Source organism: Onychostoma macrolepis, chromosome 01 (assembly GCF_012432095.1).
Source record: "Onychostoma macrolepis isolate SWU-2019 chromosome 01, ASM1243209v1, whole genome shotgun sequence".
Classification (NCBI taxonomy): domain Eukaryota; kingdom Metazoa; phylum Chordata; class Actinopteri; order Cypriniformes; family Cyprinidae; genus Onychostoma; species Onychostoma macrolepis.
In genome coordinates this window covers 47,120,744-47,129,201 of record NC_081155.1, presented here as the reverse complement: position 1 = coordinate 47,129,201, position 8,458 = coordinate 47,120,744, and positions in this window count along the sequence as shown.

The following is an 8,458-nucleotide window of genomic DNA, read 5'->3' as shown; positions in this document are numbered from 1 at the left end:
TCCTAGGCCTCAGCCCTCTCGGTACATCACTCAGGGGCCCCTGACGGAGCCCCTTGTGAAATTTGGGGGCCCTGGGGCCCTTCTGGGAAAATCCCACTCTCCTCCTATTTGAATGGATTTACCATAGTAACTTGGTGAACACGGCTTAGAAAGGTCCGATTGACCCGAGTGTGCCATTTGCGCATTGCCTGACGGAGCCCCTTGTGAAATTTGGGGCCCCTGGGACCCTTCTAAAAAAGTCCCACTCTCCACCTATTTGAATGGACTTACCATAGTAACTTTGTGGACACGGGTCAGGGGTGTCCGATGTAGCCGAATTCTAAACCTTTGTCTCAAGGGGATGCCCTCGAGCGGGTGGAAAAGTTTGGTGGTCCTACGACCCCGTTTAGGGGTCAAACAGTCAGAAAAGGGACAAGCACATGTCTGTATTTTTCCCTGAATATTTTTGATGATTTTTTTTTAAGTCCTTCCCAAAAGCTGAGGATTTCGGCCCTGTGATATGTTGTATGTGAGGGCCCCACGATCAAGCATTCGACGCCACCAAGCCCTAGCCCCCATATTATTGGTGTTATTAATTAAACTGTAAATAAAATCCCATTAGCAACCTATTTAATAGCGATTAGATAGTGACTTTATGGACATGGGCGGACCGACCCCAAATTCACACCAACCTCTCGTCGCGGGCCCCTCAGGCGGGCAGAACAGTTTCAAGACTCTATGACCTTGTTTAGGGGTCAGAAGGTCAAAAAAGGGACTTTGTGTCCATTGAACTGCTACACTGCTCTCACATGTCAGATGTAATATCACTTTTTTTTTTTATAAGAATCAAATGCCTCCCAAGACAACATGATCTTTATTTAACATGATTGGTTTGGAAGCACTTGATGCTTTTTTAAAGAACATTCACAGCTTTTATACCTCGATTTTGTGCATGGCTTCTCGTCCATGGTGAGGCAAATTTCAAATAATCAAATGTATGCATAAAACTACCAATAAGCATTCAGCACACCTTAACAAACCCATTCATGTAACTTTCAAGTCATATTAAGGTATAATTTGCATGCAAAATGACTTGAAATGGAGTGAAAACAGGAAGTGAGCCCACCTGCAACCTATTTAATGGGGACCGGATAGGGGCTTTATGGACATTCATTTTTAAGCATAATAAACATTATTATGACATGAAAATCACATCAATGGTTTCAGTTTACTGTGTTGAGTACAGTAGAGGTGGTTTAATTAAGAACAAACATCCTACACGTGGAATAATACCATATACAGGAAGTGTCCATAAAGCACCTATACAGTCACCATATAATAGGTTGCAAATGGGACATTCTGCATTACTCCTGTTGGAAGGTCCCGCTTGCAACCTATTATATGGGGACTGGATAGGAGCTTTATGGACATTCATTTTTTATGCATAATAAGCATTCTTATGACATGCAAATAAGGTAAATGGGTCCAACAGACTGTGTTGAGTACAGTAGAGGTGGCTTAATCAAGAAAAGAACATTCTACATCTAAATAATCCTATTTACATAAAGTGTCCAGAAAGCTACTATTTGGGGCTCATACAATAGGTTGGGAGTGGGACACATCCCATTTCCAACCTATATAATGGGATTCAAATAGGTGTTTTTTGGACACAGTGGTTTTAGGCTGTTTCCTCTTAAACTATCTTGATGAAACCTGCATATCAGCACTCAGGGGCCCCCCTGGGTGTGTAGGACCAAGTTTGGTGCCAAAATTCCACTGTCCACCAACCTCCTATTTGTATAATGGCATAGGTTGCAAGAGGGATCTCCAGATCTCAGCACTGGAAAGCTCTAGAGTCTTGAAACCTGCACTCCTGTGCACATCTATGCCTCCCCTTTCAGAATCTAGAGTTTCAGGAAAATGTAAGAAACTTTTTTTTCCGACTCAAAAAAACTAAAAGGGGTACCTTGGAGTATTTTTGTGCCGACATTTCAGGTTTCTCCAAATGGCTTAAAATTCACTCTGCTGATAGAGGAGACTTAGATTAAGACAGGAGCACAAGTCCTGGCTCTCTGGACCTTTCCAGAGCTGAGATCTGGACATCCTACCTGCAACCTTTTCCATTATACAAAATAGGAGGTTGGTGGACAGTGGAATTTTGACACCAAACTTGGTTCTACACACTCAGCGAGGCCTGCTGAGTGCTGATAAATAGGTTTTAATTAAAATATTTCATCATGAAAGGTCTTAAAAGCCTTGTGTCCACAAAACACCTATCTGAAGCCCATTATATAGGTTGGGAGTGGGACGCATCCCATTTCCAACCTATATAATGGCCTGAGATAGGTGTTTTATGGACACAAGGGTTTTTATTGCACATTATCCATTATTATGACATGCAAATGAGATAAATGAGTACTGTAGACTCTGCTGAAACAGTAAAGGTGGTTTGTTCAAAATAAAAACATGATTAATCATTTATGCAAACATTGTCCACCAGCCTACTATACAGGTCCCATGCAACAGGTTGGAAGTGGGACGCATCCCATTTCCAACCTATATAATGGGCCTGAGATAGGTGTTTTATGGACACAAGGGTTTTTAATGCACATTATCCATTATTATGACATGCAAATGAGATAAATGAGTACTGTAGACTCTGCTGAAACAGTAAAGGTGGTTTGTTAGAAAATAAAAACATGATTAATCATTTATGCAGACATTGTCCACCAGCCTACTAAACAGGTCCCATGCAACAGGTTGGAAGTGGACGCATCCCATTTCCAACCTATATAATGGCCTGAGATAGGTGTTTTATGGACACAAGGGTTTTTAATGCAAATTATCCATTATTATGACATACAAATGAGATAAATGAGTACTGTAGACTCTGTTGAAACAGTAAAGGTGGTTTGTTCAAAATAAAACACATGATTAATCATTTATGCAGACATTGTCCACCAGCCTACTATACAGTCCCCATGCAACAGGTTGGAAGTGGACGCATCCCATTTCCAACCTATATAATGGCCTGAGATAGGTGTTTTATGGACATAAGGGTTTTTAATGCACATTATCCATTATTATGACATGCAAATGAGATAAATTAGTACTGCAGACTCTGCTGAAACAGTAAAGGTGGTTTGTTCAAAATAAAAACATGATTAATCATTTATGCAAACATTGTCCACCAGCCTACTATACAGGTCCCATGCAACAGGTTGGAAGTGGACGCATCCCATTTCCAACCTATATAATGGCCTGAGATAGGTGTTTTATGGACACAAGGGTTTTTAATGCACATTATCCATTATTATGACATGCAAATGAGATAAATGAGTACTGTAGACTCTGCTGAAACAGTAAAGGTGGTTTGTTAGAAAATAAAAACATGATTAATCATTTATGCAGACATTGTCCACCAGCCTACTAAACAGGTCCCATGCAACAGGTTGGAAGTGGACGCATCCCATTTCCAACCTATATAATGGGCCTGAGATAGGTGTTTTATGGACACAAGGGTTTTTAATGCAAATTATCCATTATTATGACATACAAATGAGATAAATGAGTACTGTAGACTCTGTTGAAACAGTAAAGGTGGTTTGTTCAAAATAAAACACATGATTAATCATTTATGCAGACATTGTCCACCAGCCTACTATACAGTCCCCATGCAACAGGTTGGAAGTGGACGCATCCCATTTCCAACCTATATAATGGGCCTGAGATAGGTGTTTTATGGACATAAGGGTTTTTAATGCACATTATCCATTATTATGACATGCAAATGAGATAAATTAGTACTGCAGACTCTGCTGAAACAGTAAAGGTGGTTTGTTCAAAATAAAAACATGATTAATCATTTATGCAAACATTGTCCACCAGCCTACTATACAGGTCCCATGCAACAGGTTGGAAGTGGACGCATCCCATTTCCAACCTATATAATGGGCCTGAGATAGGTGTTTTATGGACACAAGGGTTTTTAATGCACATTATCCATTATTATGACATGCAAATGAGATAAATGAGTACTGTAGACTCTGCTGAAACAGTAAAGGTGGTTTGTTAGAAAATAAAAAACATGATTAATCATTTATGCAGACATTGTCCACCAGCCTACTAAACAGGTCCCATGCAACAGGTTGGAAGTGGGACGCATCCCATTTCCAACCTATATAATGGGCCTGAGATAGGTGTTTTATGGACACAAGGGTTTTTAATGCAAATTATCCATTATTATGACATACAAATGAGATAAATGAGTACTGTAGACTCTGTTGAAACAGTAAAGGTGGTTTGTTCAAAAATAAAACACATGATTAATCATTTATGCAGACATTGTCCACCAGCCTACTATACAGTCCCCATGCAACAGGTTGGAAGTGGGACGCATCCCATTTCCAACCTATATAATGGGCCTGAGATAGGTGTTTTATGGACATAAGGGTTTTTAATGCACATTATCCATTATTATGACATGCAAATGAGATAAATTAGTACTGCAGACTCTGCTGAAACAGTAAAGGTGGTTTGTTCAAAAATAAAAAACATGATTAATCATTTATGCAGACACTGTCCACCAGCCTACTATACAGGTCCCATGCAACAGGTTGGAAGTGGGACGCATCCCGTTTCCAACCTATATAATGGGCCTGAGATAGGTGTTTTATGGACACAGTGGTTTAGGCTGTTTCCTCTTAAACTATCTTAATGAAACATGCATATCAGCACTCAGCAGGCGCCCCTGAGTGTGTAGGACCAAGTTTGGTGCCAAAATTCCACTGTCTAGCAACCTCCTATTTTGTATAATGGCATAGGTTGAAAGCTCTAGAGTCTTGAAACCTGCACTCCTATACACATCTATGCCTCCCCTTTCAGAATCTGGAGTTTCAGGAAAATTGATGGAACTTTTTTTCTGACCCCAAAAAAAACTAAAAGGTTTTTTGGGCCGACAATTCAAGTTCATCAAAATGACTTGAAATTCAAACTGCTGATAGAAGAGACTTAGACTAAGACAGGAGCGCAAGTCCTGGCTCTCTGGACCTTTCCAGAGCTGAGATCTTGACATCCCACTTGCAACATATGCCATTGTTAAAAATAAGAGTTTCCGGGACAGTGGAATTTTGGCACCAAACTTGGTGCTACACACTCAGGGGGGCCTACTGAGTGCTGATAAATAGGTTTTAGCAAAATATTTCATCATGAAAGGTCTTAAACCCTTGTGTCCACAAAACACCTATCTGAAGCCCATCATATAGGTTGGGAGTGGGATGCATCCTATTTCCAACCTATATAATGGGACTCAAATAGGTGTTTTTTGGACACCGTGGTTTTAGGCTCTCTCCTCTACTATCTAAACTATCTTGACAAAACCGGTATATCAGCATCCATAAGGACCTCCAGAGTCAGCAGCACCAAGTTTCATGCCAAAATTCATTTGCATGCCAAACCTTCCTATTTGAGGCCCAACAAATAGGTTGGAAATGGGATCTAGATTGGTAGACAATTATTCATTTACATTGTTGTAACAATCCCATTGAATTAATTGCAAATGGGATATGTGTCCACTTGCAAGTTATTGAATGGGATCGGTTTAGCAGATTGGAGGACATTTATCCCACTAACTTATTATTGTGCTCTTATTCAATAGGTTGCAAATGGACACATATCCCACTTGCAGTCTTGTAGTAGGTAAGTGGTAAAAATAGTAGGTTCGTGGGATGGGGGCGGGTAGTGGTCATGTAGTGGTCAGCAGTGGTCAAGGGGTCATTCTGTCACTTTAGTAGGTAAGCTGAGAAATAGTAGGTTCGTGGGGTGGGGGCATGGCCATGTAGTGGTCAGCAGTGGCCAAGGGGTTATTCTGTCACTTTAGTGGGTACGCGGACAAATAGTAGGTTTGTGGGACGGGGGCGTGGCCATGTAGTGGTCAGCAGTGGTCAAGGGATCATTATGTCACTTTAGTGGGTACGCGGACAAATAGTAGGTTCGTGGGATGGGGGGGTGGCCATGTAGTGGTCAGCAGTGGTCAAGGGGTCATTCTGTCACTTTAGTAGGTAAGCGGACAAATAGTAGGTTTGTGGGACGGGGGCGTGGCCATGTAGTGGTCAGCAGTGGTCAGCCTGCTCATCTGGATGGGAAATGGACAAAAGGCAGGTAAGCGGGACGGGGGTCCGCGTGCCAGAGTGTATGGGGAATGGACGAATAGCAGGTAAGCGGGACAGGGGTACTGCCCGAAAAAAATCTTGGGGGTCCGGCGCGCAGCGTCCACGAACCTACGTACGGGGGCCACCTAAGGGATAGCCAGATGTACGCTTTTTGGAACTGGTGAGCTACCTAGAGTAAGGGGATTTTTTTTTTCTCTTGCAACTTGTAATTGACTTAATAGCAGTTTGCTGTGCAATATGTGCTGATCGGGTGCAGTCGGATCTGTGTTTTCCCGGCCGGGTTCGGGTCCAACTTTTGAATAATGGTCGGGTCTGCATCGGGTCCGGGTAGTACATTTAAGGCATTTCTCGGGGTCTGCACGGGTTCGGGTCCCACTTTCAAATAAAATACGGGTCCGGGTCGGTTCGGTGCAGCACATTTACGGGAATTTTTGGACCCGTGAAGACCTCTAGTCCAAAGTCCTCTTGGGAAGGGTGGAGAAGCTCATAGCCCAAGTTGCTTGAAGTCCAGTGTTAAGTTTCCACATTCTGTGATGATTTGGGGTGCAACATCATCAGCTGGTGTTGGTCCATTGTGTTTTTTGAAAACCAAAGTCACTGCACCCGTTTACCAAGAAATTTTGGAGCACTTCATTCTTCCTTCTGCTGACCAGCTTTTTAAAGATGCTGATTTCATTTTCCAGCAGGATTTGGCACCTGCTCACACTGCCAAAAGCACCAAAAGTTGTTTAAATGACCATGGTGTTGGTGTGCTTGACTGGCCAGCAAACTCACCAGATCTGAACCCCATAGAGAATCTATGGAGTATTGTCAAGAGGAAAATGAGAAACAAGAGACCAAAAAATGCAGATGAGCTGAAGGCCACTGTCAAAGAAACCTGGGCTTCCATACCACCTCAGCAGTGCCACAAACTGATCACCTCCATGCCACGCCAAATTGAGGCAGTAATTAAAGCAAAAGGAGCCCCTACCAAGTATTGAGTACATATACAGTAAATAAACATACTATCCAGAAGGCCAACAATTCACTAAAAATGTTTTTTTTTATTGGTCTTATGAAGTATTCTAATTTGTTGAGATGAGGTGGGTTTTTGTTAAATGTGAGCCGAAATCATCACAATTAAAAGAACCAAAGACTTAAACTACTTTTAGTTGTTCATCTGTGTGCATTGAATTTATTTAATACACGAATTTCACAATTTGAGTTGAATTACTGAAATAAATGAACTTTTCCACAACATTCTAATTTATTGAGATGCACCTGTATACAGGCTGTTACGTGTCGTACTGTTTTTTCCCCCTTGTTTATCTGTTAACTAAATCAAATATATTTCAAGAATTTATTCCTTGTATGTATATATATATATATATATATATATATATATACTGCAGATTTTCTATATATAACAATGTAATAATATTTAGTATTTTCACATCTAGGTGGAAAAAATTGTAATTTGTTCAAAATAAATGAAAAGAAACCGAACCTGTTGTACCGAAATCGTATCAAACCGTGACCCCCGAACCGAGGTAATGCGTACCGAACCGTGACATCTGTGTACCATGCCACCCCTAATGTTTATACATTTGGGTAATTTACCTACACTTTTGTCTATGAATAACAACATGCAGGTAGGGAAATTAGATTGGTCTAATTTGACTGAGGAGGAAATTAAAGTATATTGTTTTCAGTCTGACATGTTGTTGAGTAATATTGATTTACCTAAAGACGCAGCTATATGCTGTGATATTAATTGTGAGAACCCGCAACATGGTTTTGAGTTATGTTTCTTGTATGATGACTTTGTGGAGTCTCTTCTTACCTCAAGCAGGTCTCTGCGTAAGACTAAGATGTATAACTCTAAGCCAGGTTGGAATGAATACATAAAAGAGTTTCATGATGAGGCTAGAAAGGCTTTTAAAGCTTGGGTTGAGTTAGGCAGACATAAATATGGCCCTTTATTTGAATACAAGAAATGGGCGAATGCAAATTTTAAGTATGCATTATGTTTCATCAAGAGGAATGAAAATATAATGATATCTGACTCTCTTACGAAGAAACTGCAAAAGAATAATCTAAATGATTTTTTGGAAAGAAATCAAACGAATGAACAATTCAAACCTTTTCGAAATCCAACTATAAAAACGCATTACATTAGCTCTTTTCATGAATAGCATTACATTTAATTATACAAGACGAGGAAAAGCGATGTTTGATCAAGGCTTTTGGAGGGTCCAAATGATTTGTTGCGATCTGTTGATAAAAAAAACAAAAACAAAAAAAAAAAAAACACTTGTAAATGATCACAG